Below are 19,238 nucleotides of genomic sequence, written 5' to 3'. Positions count from 1 at the left end.
CTGGTTTTCATACAAAGGTATAATACAAACCAGTCTAATCAGTCTTAACCAAAAATGTTTTATTAACCCTGCCTCATCATTCTGCTCTGTCCTCTGTGATGCTGCTACCATTCTTCCAGGCAGCAATTCACATGTTCACTTTTTTCTTTAGATATTCATTTACTCAGCAGAATCTTATTGAGGGCATCCTATAGAAATGTCACTGGGATCTGCACACTCTATTCCAAACCACCTTGAATTAAGTAATATCTCTTTCAGCCTCAGTCATTCATGCTTTAGTGTTATGTTGACTCCAAAGCCATCTATACTTTCTGTAAAACCAAGGGAGCACTTAACTCCATTCTGTCTTTTAATGTTCCATGTTTGTTGCTGAGTATGTATGTATGTTTAGATAGATTGCAAGTATCTATATAGCAGGGACTACTCCCATTTTTTATATCAACTGGAGAAGTACTTTGCCACTAAACATTAGTTGACTTACTGATTAATTTCCTGATTTAGAAAAACAATTTTTATTTGCTAAGGAAAAAGGAGAGGATTTGTCAGCTTGAAAGAGTAGCTTGAAAGTAACAAATTTATTATGCTTAATTTTTTTTTCTGTAATGACTCTAATGGTAAGTTAATGATGAATAGGAATAAAATTTGTTTTTACAAGACTACAATATATTTTGCATTCTCAGGTTCTAACAATAAAATAGGTAGTTAGATATTTAATATAACCAAAAACTGAATAACAAGCAACTCAGTTATATACTTTGAAAGTATTCTCTGCATCTGTCTTAATTGCAGGATGTATTTTCCTTGCCATCAATAGGTTTGGGTGTCATTGATTTTTAACTTGAAGTCAGTTAGCGCATGTTCAAAGAATACTAACTCATTTCAACAAATAAGAAACTTCCATGGGGCCTCTCTGGTGGTGCAAGGGGTTAAGACGCAACCTATGAAGCAATCGCAGCCACTGCAGCACAAGTTTGATCCCTCGGCCGGCCAGGGAGCAACCCACATGGCACAGCAGACCTCTCCTGACTTGCCCGCTGCTCCCCTCCGCAGTGTATTCCAGTCAATCTGCCTGTTCTGCTCCCCACTCTGTCTCTGGTGAATCCGCTCACCATCCACACCTCTGGTCTGTACCCCATTTCTTGTATGCATAAATAAATAAATCTTTAAAAACAAAAAGAAACTTCCTAACATGCACTCACACTCCTCTTTCCCCCACTACAGGAATCATTATGTGAATTTGATCAAAAGACCATGCCATGAGCCCCATCTTAGTGCAAGAAATGGTTGATCACAGAAAACCCATCCTCAAACAATGAGCAATCCTTTGTTTTTGGGTTTTGTTTTATTTATTTTTTTTAAAGATTTATTTTTATTTATTTATTTATACAAGCACTGGGTACAGTCAGAAGCGCAGGAGGGTGAGAGAATTCACCAGAGCCAGAGCGGGGAGCAGAGCAGGCAGAAGGACCGAAGTACACTGCTGAGGGGAGCAGCAGGCGGCAGGAGAGGTCTGCGCGCCATGCAGGAGAGGTCTGCGCGCCATGTGGGACCCTCGCCCGGTGGCCTGGGAACAGCCGGGGATCGAACCGGCGCAGCAGAGGCTGCGGGTAGCTTCGCAACCCGGCGCTCAACCGCTGCGCCATTGGGGAGGCCCCCTGTTTTTGTTTTTTTTAAGTGCTCCATTGCAGCCAACCAATGACTACCAAAAATACTTGAAGACCATTTTGAAATTACTTCAAACTTTTCTTCCAAAAATCGCTCCTTGATAGAACAATTTCTATAATCAGAGGCTTTATAAGTGTCTACTCATTTCATTTTATAAAAAGTCTTCTCTCTACTTTTTTCTAATACTCATGAACCCTTGCAGCACATGTGTTCCTCTGCCATGATTTGCACATAAGTAGCAATTGTTAATTTTCTCTCAAACCTAATTTTCTCTTTGTACAAACATATAAGAGAATTGTGCTATATTGCATTTCAGATATACCATTTTAAATTATCCAAGTTATCACTGATACAAATCTGAGAAATTATAATTCTTTCTGGAGAATAATTTGATAAAACTTTATGTAGAAAGCATCATGTTATACATTCTTTGATGTGTATTCAATATGTTCATTAAATATTGGATTAGGACTAATTTCATTGTTCTCTAATCATTTACAACACAAATAATCATGGTGAGATTTTCCTTGTACTCTACGTTGATGTACCTGAGCATTTTCCTGGAGCATTTTCAGTCTTTCAATGAGCTTTGTCACAGCCTCAGATAATAGTTTTTTTTTTCTTTTTGTCTAGCTAGGTTTCCAGGCTAGACCTTTAATTTTCCAGCAATTGAAAGGTTAACATCTTTAGTTTAACAACAGAATAACTATATTGTGGTATTAAGACTCTATAGTACTTCAGTGGGTAATGTCTACATGCAAGGATCTTGACATGTCAGTTATCTGATATAGGAGTTAATATGAAAGAGTTTAAAAAACATTAATATTTTTGTTTTCTCTAGCTTTTCAATTGTATCCCAAACAGCAGACTTTAACCTTTCTTGGCCTAATCTATAAATTTGTATTCCAGCCAACAGCTGATTTACTTGACTGAATGTTTTGCTGATGTAAGGAGCAAAGGATCAGGCATTTAATGGATATACAACAAAAAGCTCAAAGCCATGAATTACATTAGAACTTATAAGTTTATAGCAATGAGATGTCAAGATATTAATAAGAATTGGCAGGTTTTGTGTGATTACATGACAGAATTATAGCCCAAAAACAACCTTTTGGCTACAAATGTAAGAAACTCACTCAATAGATGCAACCAGATAGTAATCATTGTAAAAAAAAATCTGTCTACACCCCATAAATTATTTTTTATAATTATATTTTTTATTTTTTATAAATAAAAAATTATTTTTTATTTTTTATAAAGTTTTATAAATTATAGATCCATCTTTCTACAATGGATCATAGGCCATTTTGAAATTATGGCATCAGAAAAAGATTAAACAATTGAAAAAGTCCTCTCCATTTGCTTCTCGGAGCACCCAACTGGGAAAATAGTTAATTTTATTTTCAAATATTATTCTCATTTTATAAATTAAAGCTACAAAGATGTAAAGACATCCAGCCATGTAACTTTGAAGGTGGCAAACTGGTTTTAAAGGTATAGGTGCTGTTAATATAAGTAAAAGAGATTATCTTGAGTCTCAGACTCCACCTATCAATTCTTTGATTTCATTGATTTCATCATTTGTATATTCAGTCTTATCCTTCATTAAATTGTAATTCTATGAAGTCAAGAGTCTTTTTTTTACCTTTCATTTTATCTTATAGAGGCAATAAGATAATTTGTCACATGTCTACTTTTAAAAGTAGGACGAATAAGTAATTATATAAACACAGATAAGAGTAGTTCTTTTGCTAACATAATGGTGTGTATGTATTTGCATCTGTATGCTTATATATGTAGCTCTCTCCATTTCATTCATGTGGTTTTACATTCTCAAATGTTAGTTTATAAAGACAATATTCAGTATGTGTTACACATACATATGTATATGTACGTATATATTTACTTGATTTCTAGTCACTAGATTTATTGAAAAAGTCAAAACAGTTGCTTGAGATGCTGTCATATATCACAACATTAAATTTTTAATTTCTCCCCCTATTTTTTTAACTAACAACTGTGAATTTGTTTGAACACCATTTCATCAACTTTTTCTGGTTAAACAAGCCATCAAAATGAGGCCTAGTTAGAACTCAGAATCCTCCCAAACCCATATCTGATGATTAGCACAAAATAATTTGTTGGCAATATTGTCAAGAGTCCTCTCCACTCCCTCAACTCAATTTCTTGCTTCATTGCTTTGAACCCCTATGGGGCAAAAGCAGTTTAAGAGATGTCAGTAAGAATACTCTTGTTCTCTCAGGAATTCTGTGAAAGAGGATAAACAGCTACACAGCTAGCCAGACTAGGATGTATAGAAGTGGGTGACTTAAGTGTTTAATAAATGTATGAGCATTTTACAAGGCCTAGTGGACCTACCTCCGAATTATTAAACTTGATTGATATATGTTAGAGTTTAGTCGGGTAATTTCTATTTAAAAGCACAGCCATAGGTTTCTTTGTTAGATGTATAACAAAATTCTGTTACAAATATCCTGTTGAATTAAGTACCCAGGTATTATGTGAACTTTAAAAAAATTCATAAAAAGAAAATTCAGAGAAATAACGATTTCGTTCTTTCTGTTTTGTGTATTTATAATAATGTTTGCAACTAGTTTAGAGTCCATAAGGAACTAGACAATTAGAAAGCTCTACATATATTTTCTGTATGCCTCTTAATACTTGTTGTGAAGCAACTGAGTACTGTCTTAGTTAAGAGCTCTTCATTCTTAAAAGAAGTATTAAAGAAGAGCATACAACTGATGACTTGGATGGCAGGAATTTATGGAATACAAATTTGCTATTTTTCCTTTAGAGTATAACTAACTACAATCTGGCTGGAGCACTCAGCTATAATACCCAATCATTGAGTGGATATTATTTCAAAGTCAGAGAAATAGCTACTGAACCCCTGAGAGGCTCTTGTGGTTTCAAGTGAAAATCAACGTGATTGAATTAACTACTTCTCCAACATACCCACAAAGAGCAGATCATGGTTTACAGGTAGGGCTGGACTTTGAGTTATGGATCATGGCTCTAATACATACTCAAGTCTTCCATAGAATTGATCATTCAAATTTTAATCATTATTATTCATTTTCTTTTATTTTTCTCATTATTAAAATAAAACATTTCCTATAAGGTGTAGAATACATGACCAATTGAAAAAGTTATAATGTGTTATAACTTAGGTTGGAGGATCTGCTTTAGAGAACAGCATTGAAATGGGAAAACGAACATGACAATGTTTTGCCACTCCCATTAAAACTGCTGTAGCTCACTTTGAAAATTTTAATAGGAGTGCTCTCAAGAAATATAAATATCTATTTTATTAAAGCAAAGGAACAAATTATCATCTGAACTACAGCTGGTGAATATTATGTGAATACGATTTTATACTAATTAAACCCACTGGCAGCAACAGATTCCTTTTCTCAGGAAATACTGCTAAAACCTATTTAAAGGATTGGAACATTTTATGAGGTCAGGAGGAATTAAACCATATATTTTTAGTTTGCTTACTCTATACACGCTATTACCATTATGGATAAAATCACATAGACTATGTCTAAATACTTAAGGCATCCCACATATGACTTTTATTAGCTTGGAGGGAAAAAAAACTTTAGCTTCTTATACTACAGTTCACTCTCTATTTTTATTTTCAGTTGAGTGCTGAAATCAGAAAATTACCTAGGACCAGTCTTCAATAAAAGTTTTGATAACTATAAAGCTTTTCTCTCATTCTGCTTTCTCTTTTTCTGGTACCCTTTCAATAATTAATTATACATTTTTTTTAAACAGTCCTTCAGCTTCTTCAAATTCAGGACAAATTTCCCATGATATGCTGCATTTTCTGAAAGGACTGCTCCTTCCTTCCTTTTGCTACTACTCATAACTCCCATTAACATGTGCATGTTCTCAAAATGTTTTTCAGTGACTCAAGAGAAAAGCAATTGGGTTGGAAAAGGTGAATAAATAATTTCTTGAAGCTTTTGATTTAAAAAAAAACAACAGGACATTTCCTTTGCACAAATGATCTCTCATCAGTTTGGGTAATAATTCTCTTGATAGAGAGTTGAACTAAATTACTTTTTAATGTCCTTTGCTCCTCAAGATTCTAGAAAACAAAATAAAGTGAGCCATCAAAGAGTCTGTGAAGATAAATTTGGAAGAAGTTCAGATAAATCTTACCAAACATCAGTTATACACATAGACAACTACCCAGTTGTCTTCTCACAAAACTATCCCTGTTTAGTATTTTAGTGGCAAGAAATCCCGAGCTAGAAAAAGAAAAGTGAGTAACAAAGTAAACATTTCAGAAGAACACAAATAGTATTCATACAAACACAACACTTTCTAGTTTTGAATCACTAAGACTGGATTTTATCTAGGGTCTAAATTTGGATCCAAAGATAGGCTCTCTGTTTAAAAATGTTTATTAATAGAGCACATTTGCTGTATTTTTTTCCCTGCACTATATTCAGGGTGTAGAGAGTGCTGCAGTTTAATTTAGCTTTAATAGTAACTTATTTTTATTAATGCAAAGTTTTCCATAGTAAGGGCTCATAAAAGATAAATTCAGGGAGGAAAGCAAATATAAATATTCTTACTTATAAGTTTATTATTTGACTTTGTAGCTGTTGTGTCATTGTATGTACAGGGAAAAACAAAATTTTATACTAGTAAATTTTCTACAGATCAGTGACACAAGCAGTATATTATTGCTTTTTCAGACATATGAAACAGTAAACCTTTGACATTAGTTATAAATTCTATAACCAGATTATTGTCTCAGATAAAATTCAGTTGAATTGCATTATTTTTGAATGTTCAAATCCTCTTACTACTCCTCTTCCCATCCTGACCTGCCAGACAAAATACATACACACTTGAATTAGCATATAGAAAGAAAATTGGAATTATAATTTGTTTTGAATTTCTATTGAATAATATGGAGTTAAAAATAGTTCTGCATAAGTCTGAGTAAACAGTTAGTAAATCATTACCTTCTGGTTATTAGTGTTTGCAAAAAGAATGAAATCAGATTGAATTCTTTGAATTATAAACAATGTATAAAATATATAAAAAAAGCTTGGTAATAAATGTTATTTGTCTCTATGTTGGTATTATATCAAAGTTGGTTTTTAGAGCATCATTGATAACATATCCCTGAGAAGAATTTAACATCTAATTTATTTTGGAATACTATCACATGCTGAATTAGTTATTAAACAAATGAGTTCATTACTAGTAGTTTCACATCTGTTTTATTATCATAAATGGTTTATCTGTGTTCTACAGAGTCTTCATCCATTATAAAATGGCAACTAAAGCCTTAAAGATGAATCCTCCTAAAATGATAGCATATGGGAAAGAATACAACTCTGTAGTTAGACAACTTAGATTTCATCCTAATTCTGATTCTTTTGACTATTTACAGCTTTATATTTTCCACTGCTAAATGAGAAAAGTAGTGCGTATTTTATATGCTGAAAGAATGTAGTTATTTCATATGAAATCATATTCTTTCAAATTTCATCTTGGCTCGCCTTTATATTTTATTATTGAGGATTTATATAACTTTTGAATCATTGAGTCTGACCACAAGGGTTAATGCCAATCCCATTTTACTAATTAACTAGAATGATTAAATATTTAAAATAAAGATCCTGCCTGGATATAAATTCTAAGATTTATGGAGTAAATGCTATAGAATCAAGATTAACCCTCTGTACATCTCTAACCAGAGAATGTTGGAAGAGTCGTTTTTCCTGATCCATCCCTTCATTATATTTGCTACACACTTGAAAGGCTTAATAACTAATAACACCAGGGCTGAAAGGAAAGAGAAGGTCAGCCATAGACATGTGATATGATTTGTTAGCACCTAAGGAAACTGAGACTATGAGAAATCCTACAAGAAAAATACAATTTAAGTTGTCCAGAAATGAGAACACCTGCCTTCTGGGAAGATTCATAGCCTGTTTCTACATCTAAGAAATATGCAATAAGACCCATTCATTTATCCTGGATATGAATTTAAAAAGGAAAACAAAACTATAGTGTGTCAATCAATAAATCATTCAAATGTCCTTTTTGGAAATAGGCACATATAGGTCAATTAGAATTAATTATATCTTGTCTTTGAATTGTGACTTTATAATACCAACCTAGTAAAAGTGATGCTAAATATGCATCATTTGTAGATTTTTATCACAACTGAAAAAATAAAGCTAATGTTATATATCTTTCTTTTTTATGTTAGATATATTTTATTTGAAAGAACATTTTGGGGTTAAGTGAATATAGACACTATTTTCTTCAAGTTTCTCATTTTGTTCTATTAATTCACCTTTTCCCCATATGGCTTTTATTGACTATTAAATTTTTATTTGTAAAGGAAAGTTTTCTGTTAAGAATTTTAGAAACCAATAGAAAAAAAAATCTGGCTAAAATCTACAACTTCTCGAGTATGATCTTAAAAGACATTTTGCAGGCACCGTCCTCCACTTACCAAAAGAGTTGTTGTACAATAAATCTCATTTTGTGATTATAATGTGACAGAAGTTCATTTCAAAGAAAATTTGAGACTCATAAAAATCAAATCTGTAGTAAGTAGATGAAGACAGTCTTGTAAATGGCTTTACAAAACATGGAGAGTTGGAGCACTTGAGCAATCTTTTAACTTCCTCTTAACAAATAAAATTTTTGCTTAGCAGTTCTATCAGCAAAAAAGTAATTCTTATTAAAGAGTTGAGTTTTTTTATTCCATGCTAAAATAAACTCAACTATATAAATAAAAGACTTTACCCTACTTCCCTCAATCCCCAACCATTTTGAAAGCAAGTATATTTATTTTTCCTTTCATAATGATTCTGCTCTATTAAGCACAGATTTTAAAGGAAAGAAAAATATCAGTTTTTCTTGGAAAAACAAATAATTCTAGTTAAAGTTCAAAGTTTAGCAAGGTATAATAAAATCAACTGTTAATTAGAAAACACAACTCTTGTATTTAGCCCTTCGTTTTCTGTTATTAATACTACATTAAGAATAAAAAATATTCAAAGTTTACTGTGCAAAATAGAGATCTAATTCTCTATATAATGCATACTTCCAAAAATGATGAATATGAATCCCAAAGAATGAGTAGTTAATTTTGAAAATAGCTTCTTTAAAGGTAAATGTCATTTTAATATATTTTGTATTTTTATTCATTGGTTAAACCTACAGTGATGTTCCAGTTAACCACTCCTTCAACAATTTTTTCACACACTGATAAGGTTGAAACACAAAATTCAAAATTAACATTGATCTGCTACTTTACAATGTACCTCTAACTACAACTGCCTCTACAAATTATAATGATATGCTCCAAAGAAGATCTGTCAATGAATGTGCCTGACTTTAAACTCATGGTGGACAATAATGGTGGCAAGAAAATAAACTGAAAGTACCTATTTCACAATCTCTGAGAGGCATTATAAAATACCAAGGGTAATAGAGTTTGTTATTTCATGAAATAATAGAAACTTCATATTGCATAATACAGCCACATAAGTTATACTGACGGGGTAGTGTGGTAACAGACTGTCATTGAAAAGGAAAAAACAAAGTTAAGAATTAGAATGTTAATGGTGGAATTTACTTTAGCAATTATTTAGTCCAACCTACTCAAAAGATAAAGAATCTGAAGTCCACAAAAACATAAAAAGGGATCACATCATACTCTCAAGAATAGTTGCCATTTCATATGAACATTTATTATGAGCTAACCATGAAACAGAGTGCTGTAAAATATGAATTTTGCAGAGGAGAACACTGAAGTTCAGAAAAATTAATGCAAGTTGTCCAAGATCACAGAACTGCTATATGATACAGCTAGGTCTCAAATCAGATCTGCTTGACTCCAAATTCCAATGTCCTTTTATAATTCGATTATAATGTGAACTGTAGCATTATAATCACACAGTTCCTCTGCCATTATGTTCAAGGTCATATGTGGGTTAATGTGTGTTGAGCCTCCTGACTGCTTTAACTGTGCACTGATATGAGCAATTTCTAGCAAAAGTTAGCGTCAAGTGGGGGATATTAAACAGGAACAACAACAATAAAAAGAAGAAGAAAGAAATTCAACACAGACATTCAGGAAGGAAGGAGATAGTATGTCACTTATTAGAAACATATTTTAGACAAAAATTTCATTATTAATTTTAACAATATATCCACGTAGAAATCATATACAGTGAGACTTCCATCTCTGTTCCTCAACATATAAAACCTCTCAATTTTCCTCACTGAGGCATGCTGAAGGAAAACTGCTTTCTAATAAAATTAGGAGGCTTATATTTTGTTTTTGAAATTTTAACAAAATCATCATATATTTAGAAACAATAAAGCCTATATTTCCTAAAGATAGAAATGGTTCAATTATTTCTAATCATAGTTGAATTAGATATAGTCAGATTTATTCCTTTTGCTGACAAAGAATCTGAGGCATTAAAATTCAAAGAATCTTAGAACCTAAGAGTTCTTTCAGGAGCTTTAAAAGTTTAAAGATGACAATTTTGTTTTTTAGATTTAAAAAAAAACACAGGACCAGAGTGATTATCAGATTATTTTCAAGGTCATAGTTCATATCAGTGATTGAATTACTATGAAAATGCCCAACTCTTAATACCCTGTCTCATTCTGTTTCCATTGACCATAGCATTATAATTTCTATACAGTCTGTGGTTGGTTTAAATAATTATTGGGGTAATACTGATGATCAGAATCTATATAATCAAGGCATTCATACAAAAAACTAAACTATTTTACAGTTTTACAAACTTTTTACAATGTTTGGAAGTGACATTAGAGGCTTGTAGACATCACTTCCAGGGTGCAATGGAGACTGCTAAACAGAAATAAATTATTTCTATTTAGGCAGTAATACTATGATGCAATACTGACATTAATCACCCAAATTTAGCACAATCCCAACAAGATTGTACTCGCTTTAGATTTCATCTGCAAATATGGCATTCTACAGTCCAGTTGCAGTTTTGATCGACTGGCTACAAATTTGGGGAAATTCCTGGTCCACTCAGGTTTTTCAGTTTGCTGGTATGATTTGCAAAGCTTAGTCCAACAGTCTATTTGTGCTTAGTGTTTTATTCTAAAGGATACAATCTCAGGACCACGTGGATTGAATGGCAATACACATAGGGTAAGATCTCGGAGGCTCCTATGTACAGAGCTTTTATATTCTCTTCCCATGTGACACTTCAGAAGAATCACTTTCCTGGCACATCCCTGTGTTCTCCAACCAGGAAGCGCACCTGATCCTCAGTGTCCAGAATTTTTATTACATTTCATGAGCAGGCATTATTGAATCCATAATGGAATCCTTGGTCCCATTATTGAATTCAATTACCAGTTTTACTCTCCTCCCCAGATGCCAGGAGGTCAGACTGATAGATACGTGGCTCAAAGCCTCAAATCTCTAATCATATGGTTGGTCATTTTATAATGACAAGACCCCATCCGACTTCATCTCCTGAACTTAAATTTGAATGTGGCCCAAGGAAAATAGCAGGGCCCACAGGAACAGGAAAGACATGGCTATCTCTTGGCAAATCCCAAGAATTTTAGATGTTACTTCCCAGGAATTGTGGAAAAAAGACAAGACAATTCATTTGATAACAAATGTGTACTTGTTCAATTAAAAGGATTTTTTTTTTGCTCTCCAAACTTGTTACACTGAGAAGATAAACCATATGACACATAGTAGATCTAAATAAAGGGCAGATACTTGTCTATTAGTTATGTGTAATTATGCATACAATAAGTTTTTTTCATTAATTCTTTCTGGAGTTGTTCAGTAAATTTTCTGAGTTTCAATCTACTAAAAAAAAATAAAGGCATGAATAAGTAGCTTTTAGTAATGCATATCACTGAAATAACCAAGCACTTAATTCAAATACACAAACATCCCTTCATCCACATGCATATCTAGAGCTTGAATCTGAGAGTATCCAATAACTGCAAATACTGTAATAATCCCACTAATTACTGGACTGTAAAAAGGCTTCCAGATGGCATAGACAAACATACGTGTAGGCCATCAGTCTTGCTTGTACATAGAACCTCCAGCAGTGTAGGACAGACAAGAAATTTACATGGTCTAAATTAATGTTGTGGTCATATGAAACTGCAACCTGGTAGATCTGTACAATTAAATATTTACTTAACAAACACAACTTCCAGAAATTTTGTGCTTATCAAGACAAAATTTTTATTTAAAAAATAATAAATTTCTAATCTAGAATGTTAATTTTAATCCTTGCACATCTACTTATTCAAGAATCATGTCATACTTAGTAAATGAAGATCAAGTAGCAGATTCCTTTAAAGAACACAATGGTGTGCTCACAGAGAATAGAAAAAAAAGCAAAACAAGGGCCTCCCTGGTTGCCTAGGGGTGAAGTCTTAGTGCTATCACCACTACAGTCTGAATTCAAACCCTGACCAGGGAGCTAACCCACACATATGGTGCAGCAGACCTCTTCTGTTTTGCCCACTGAGCCCCTCAGCAGCATATTTCGGTAGATCCACCTCTTCTGCTCCCCACTCTGTCTCTAGTGAATCCTCTCACCCCCCTGCATCACTGGCCTACACCCCAGTTATTGTATGCATAAATACAAAAAAGAGCTTAAAAAAAAGCAAAACAAAATACCTATTTCTCATGTTATAATAATTGTTAATACACAAAAAGAATTCTTCTATAAAAGGCCAGAATTGGAAGCAAAAAAACAGAAGTGACTTAAAACCAGTCTGAATTAGAAGTACATAAAATGGATAAAACCAGAACTGGATACATACAGTTAAAACTGGTCAGAATCTGTTCTAAACCAGATTCAACTGGTTGAAACCCCCAGAAGCAGGTTCCAGCTGGCTCAAACCCCCTGGAACCAGATCAAACCAGCCAGAAAGGGATCTAACAATCCAGAACTGGAAGCAAACAGCTGGAAGTGGCTCTACCTCTTACGCATGTTATATGTGTAAGCACATGTATTACATGTATGTAGAGTGCTATGAGTACATTGTATATATGCTATATATATTAGCATGCCACGTGTATGATACACATGAAGCTCATATGTGTAGTCTCTGCTGTATGTTTGCAGTGTGCATGTGTGTAGAATATTATGTGTGTTCTGTCCAAGTGATGTTTGTGTGTCACATATATGCTATATACATATGTGGTATGTTATTTGTAGGCTGTGTGGAAAAGGTACATGTGTGCAGTGTTCCCACATGTGTGGTCTATTCACACATGTTGTCATATGCATGGCACACTGTGTAGTATGTTATATTGTAACAGTGTGTATCTGTCTCTAGCAAACGATGTGTGGAAAACTGAATGACCACATGTAAAAGAATGAGAGATGGTGGTGGGAGAAATAAATAAAGGAAAAAACTAAATAAAAATGTTCAACTTATTTTTAAAAATGCTTTATGTACACAACAGAATATTTTTGAGTAATAAAAAGGAATGAAGTATTGATATGTTACAATATAAATAAAACTGAAAAACATTATGGTAAGGAAAGAAAGCAAGATATGAGAGAATACATATTGTGTGATTCCATTATACATAATTTTGAAAATAGGGAAATGGAGAGACTTAGAAATCAGCTGCCTAGGACTGATCTAGCTGGAGGAATGAATATAACTACCACTAGGTAGTTATATTCAGTGACAAAAAGGCTCTAATACTGACTGTATTAACAATTGCAAAACTCTGTAAGTGTACTAAAAACAAATTGTACACTTTGTGTGAATTGTATGCTATGAAAATTGTATCTCAGGAAGATTATTTAAAAAAAATCATTAGAAATATTTCTTACAATTTTTCTTAGAGTTAAAATGATTAGAATTAGTTGGCATTAAGTTCAGTGTCCGCTTCCTTTGCTCTTAGAATATAAAGCACTCTGCTCATCATATCATATATTCCCTATGTAATCTAGTTTCTATTTACCCATGCTATTCAATTTCAATAAGCACACCCTCAGTCACCAAGTTCCAGTTATAATGACTTTTTGCTGCTCCACCAAAATTCTAAATCCTTTTTGCCCAAGGTTTTCACTTCCTTCTTTACTGTCTAAATATTGCCCTGATATTCAAATAACTTCAGACATCAGTTCAAACATCACTTCCTTGGAGAGAGCCTCCCAGATTATTCATTTATTCAAAAATACTGATTGCACCATTTGCGACAACATGAATGGACCTTAAAGGCAGAATGCTAAGTGAAATAAGTCAGAGAAAGACAAATAATGTATGATCTTATATGTTAAATCATAAAACCTTGAAAGTATTTATAGGAAAAAGATCAAGCTGCGGTTACCAGAGATGCAGTATGGGGGTGAGGAGGTAGGAGGAATTAAAGTCATTAAAGACACAAACTTGCAGTAATAAGATAAATAAGTATCAGGATGTAATATACAATGTGCTGACTATAGCTAACATTGTTGTATGATATACAGGAAAGTTGTTACGAAAGTGAATCCTAAGAGTTCATACAAAGAGAAATTTTCTCTTTTATCATCTTTTTTTTTTCTTTTATCTATATGAGCTGATACATAGTAGAACCTAGAGTGGTAATGATAGCACAATAGATATAAATCAAGCCATCATGCTGTATACCTTAAACTTACACTGTGAAGCATGTCAATTATTTCTTTTTTTCTTTTTTTTTTTTTTTTAAGATTTATTTATTTATTTATACAAGCACTGGGTACAGTCAGAAGCACGGGAGGGTGAGAGAATTCACCAGAGCCAGAGCAGGGAGCAGAGCAGGCAGAAGGACCGAAGTACACTGCTGAGGGGAGCAGCGCGCGGCAGGAGAGGTCTGCGCGCCATGTGGGACCCTCCTCCGGTGGCCGGGGAGCAGCTGGGGATCGAACCGGCGCCACAGAGGCCACGGGCAGCTTCGCAACCCAGCGCTCAACCGCTGCGCCACCGGGGAGGCCCTATTTCTTAATAAAACTACAAAAAAATGTTGGTTGACATCTTTCAGTGTGCCAACAACTATAATAGGTAGAAAAATAGCAATTTATTTTCTTCCCAAAGTTTGATATCATTTACATAGCTCTTCAGAATTATGGATTGTTCTTGGTAACCCCAAATATTTAATATTTTGTTTGCAATATAATTTCAAAAATTTAATTAGGCAGTTATAAATAATCTGACTTCATTTTTGTGTTCGATCACTGATATACTTTAAACTCCTCTTCTTTTTACCCACAAATAGGCAAGGCAGTAAGAAAGCCTGGCACTCCTTCCCTTGGCTACACATAAAATGTTTAAACCATGAAAATTTTATTCCTCTGGACTCTACTTTCTAACCAATATAAAAAATTAGAGCCATGCCTGCTAACCCATCTTCATTTTTCTATATATTTTATTTTATATATTTCTTACATCATTTTTCATTATTGCACAATGTATGCATTTTCATCTTGGTTATATTCCGCACACAACTGCACCCCCCCTATTTTGACCCTAATCCCTCCTCTCCTTGTCCCCTCCCTCCATGGTGTGTCTCTGGTCTATAGTTGCTTGTTGATTTTGATTTTTTTCTTATATTTATTCTTTTCCTGGTTCCTTATTTAGGTTTTTTAGATTCCTGCTATGAGTGAGACCATCCGGTATTTTTCTTTTACTTTCTGCTTATTTCGCTGAGCATGATCCCTTCCAGCTCCATTTGTAATCAGGGAAATGCAAACCATCTTCATTTTTTATTGCCGTACCCAGATCAAAATTAAACCCTTTCCCTTAGAGATTTAATTGTTGATTTTTTTTTTTTTCTGTATGTATTTTTCTGTTTCTTATCCTTCGGTGCCTAAATGTCTTCAGTGCCAACCTGCATAAATTCTGGGGATGGACACAGTCCAGCATCCATTAGAAGATGACAAGAGCCCTAATAAAACAATTATTACTGTATGCAGGATGCAAATGCAATGATCAAAGTTTGAAGTAGCTTCAATCTCTGCCTTCTGATTTACTAATTGGCTCCATTACACACCGTCAGTGGCACAGGCTCAGTCAATTGCTGAGCTTGAATGCTGTGCTCTGGGCTGTGCTTCTCCTTATTTTGGATTGACCAGATTTTACCAATTTTAAATTTATCCAGTCTGAGCTGGCTATTACAAGTAGAAAAGGATAGCAGAGTGACCTGAAGTAGGATGGCTTTGATAAAGCAAAAAGGGAATAGAAGTTGAGCTGCTTAGAGAACATAGGGTCATCATAGCACAACTGACCAGGCATAGATTCCTTTATTTCCAGAATACAGTGTATTAAGAAGCAATGAATTCCCTGGGTGGGTCACCAGTTAATATCTGACATTTAAATCTCAATGGTATGGACCTACAAGGTCAAATGTGCTTCATTTGGGGTTGCTGTTTCTCTCATTGCAGATTATTTTGATCTGTATTGAGAATCTCCAAGAAGAAATAATTAAAATTCACCTAAAATATACTGAATTACAAAGACAAAGAAAAAATAGCTACAAGAAAGTAATTGCTATAATGATCCAAAATTTATTCTGCCAAATTAACAATTCTAAGGTGAAGTTCAAAGTTTAGGATACAATTGCCAAAAAATAAAAAAAAATAAAAAAAAAGGTTAAGGTGCAATAACAATCTGAGATTCAAACCAGATACAATAAATTACCTATAATTTTTAGCCTTAGTATCTTTAGCAAAAGATTGAAGCTCTTTCTAAACAGAACTCTAAATTTACCATAGCAACCCAACAATATCAACTAATAAAAGCTACCAAATTATAACCCAGTATATAAAAACTCCTAAAATAATAATCAGTTAAATGTTTCCCCCCTCCAATACTCCAATTACAGCAAAATAAAAATGAATTGTACAAGACTGAATTGTCATAGTATTACAGTACTTTCTATAAATCTCTAATTCCCGACATTAAAATAATAAATTCCATTCAATTGAAAAATATTTTATTGTCATATTTGGCTAAAATAATCTGTTCAATGCCTCTTTTAACAACCTTGCTGTTGCAATTTGTATTCACCATTGAAGGGAACTATATACCATTCCTTGGTCTTCCATGATACCCAAACAACACCGACATCATGCATGAAATCTGCAGACAAGACCTATATCACATCCGGTTGTCTCGGAATCCAAGTAAGATATTTATCGATGATACTCAAAAACAGTGATCTTCATAATGAACCTCTGAATTGTTTCACATCCAGAAGAACTGTATGGAAGCCTCCTTCAGAGGAAGGAATGATAAAGTCAATACAAGAGGAAGGAATGAGAAAGTCAATACACACAAAAACACATACCTAGAAATATATATTTATAACATCTTTTAAAGAAATTGTTCAGAATATATTAATTAGTTTTCCCAATGGTAGGCTAGTCAAATCACTGAAATAAAAACCAAATTTCTGATTTTTTTTTTTTAAATTTTTGGACTGAGACAGATTTTAAATTTAATTTCACTGTGATGATTTCAGTATTCCTTCAAAGTAAAGACTGCCTGTAATGAGTTTTATTGAGTTGACAGATGCTTATAATATGCATAACTGGATACATACATAAGCATTTAGGACTTCTATAGAAGTGCAATTAGAGCAGAGAGAAGAGAAAATGTGAAAATATAGCAGATTATTTCTTGTTAAGCTCATCCATAATGGGTATGAATTGTACAACTTTAGGTTGCACTTTCCACCAGGGTAATGGAAATTTATTCACCAAACTCCCTAGGAACAGAGATCACCATGTACTATTTACATTTCTCATTTTACATATAATTTATACATGTCAATAAGTTATACACTTAGAGGTCAATGGGCAAATCTTTAATAATAATCTTTTAATTTTGTTTTGATATTTGGCTACTCCTGGAAAAACACAGGAGTTTAAAATGCTTATGTCAAACCCAAAAGTTACCTTCCTTGCATGAGAACAATAGAGACCACACTTAAACCTTGATACTCTAAGTCTTATGTGAGCTGAAAATTACTTTTTTCTGCTGCAAATATTGACTTTATTATTCCTTCCTCCTGCTGCTGAAGGAGACTTTCACACCAGTTCTTCTGGATGTAAAACAATTCAGATGTTCACAATGAAGATCATTTGAAACATTTTGTCCTAAATTTTTTTTAAAACAGCTCTAGCTTTACTTTAACCTTTCCCCTTTAGTATTTTTACATCAGACATTTCTTTCTTATAGAAAAGTTATCAGATGAATGGAAGTATATTCTAAATAAGCTCTTCAGATCTTAACGATGATACAATAAAAAGGAATACTTGATACATAAAAATAGTTGGCCAACTTTTAATGAAGGACGTTTCTATTTTGTCAAGAGGTGGGCAATCCTTTAACTTCAAAACTGAGCCACGGGTTAACAAAAGCAAAGCAAGAAGTTGGTCTCAAAACCATTGAAATATTTTATGGATGCTTACCTTTCCTACATTTCAATTTGCTAGAATATAGTTCCAAAGATACCAAAGCTATGAGCTTAAACTTGAAAATTATACTGCAATAAAAGTCAAAAATTCTCACTAACCAGCCCTCCCTGGTGGCACAGGGGGTTAAACACCACATTATGAAGCAATCCACAGCCTCTGCAGCACGAGTTCGATCCCCAGCCTGCCAGGGAGTAGCCCATATGGCGCAGCAGACCAGTCCTGACTCGCCCGCTGCTCCCCTCAGCAGTGTATTTCGGTCTGCCTGTTCTGTTCTCCACTCTGTCTCTGGTGAATCCTCTCACCCTCCTGCATCTCTGGCCTGTACCCCAGCTCTTGTATGCATAAATAAATAAATCTTAAAAAAAAAATTCACACAAGTGAAACACAAGTCAAGTGGAAGTTGATGTTTGAGGAAAAGATAGGTGATAATGGTCAACTATTTGTAAATTTGCTAGAAACTATCTCAGAAACACCTCATTTTATAAATTGAAAATGGGTTATTTTTGAAAAAGGACAGAAATGCTTTATTTAAAATATCTGTAGAAGACCAAACCAGGAAACTGGGTCAGAGAGAACTTTGTCCACCTTTCCATACTTCTTCTCATCCCCCAACATCTCAGGCCTCAAATGTGGGTTCAAAGATATGGGTGAGTAAACTGTGCCCATGGCTACTGGCCTTTGAATTCTTCTTTTCTCTTTCATTGCATCTAGTCTTTCATCCATTTATTTATGCAGGGGGAAATTAGTGTGATTCTGCTATCTTGCCAGGCTCTGGACTAAGCTCCAGTGATACAGAAGTAGCAGAATAGACACAATCCCAGCTTCCAGCAGCTGACTCCCTGGTGAGGGCAGCAACAAAGAAGAAAGTCCATAAATGCAGTCAGTTCAGTCTGTGACAACCACTGAAGAGGAAATAAGCAGAATGGTGGAGGTGAAGTGTTGGTGGGGAGAGACTACTTATATAAGATGACCTTTGTGGAGGTGATGTATAAGCTGAGGTTTGCAAGCAGAGAGGGTGAGGATGGTAGCCTTCACTAGGCTGTTAGCAGAGGAATTTCAGAAATGGACAAA

The sequence above is a fragment of the Talpa occidentalis genome, unplaced genomic scaffold (assembly GCF_014898055.3).
Source record: "Talpa occidentalis isolate TD23 unplaced genomic scaffold, MPIMG_talOcc4v2.1 talOcc4.4, whole genome shotgun sequence".
Taxonomy (NCBI): domain Eukaryota; kingdom Metazoa; phylum Chordata; class Mammalia; order Eulipotyphla; family Talpidae; genus Talpa; species Talpa occidentalis.
Note: the sequence above shows the minus strand (reverse complement) of the source record.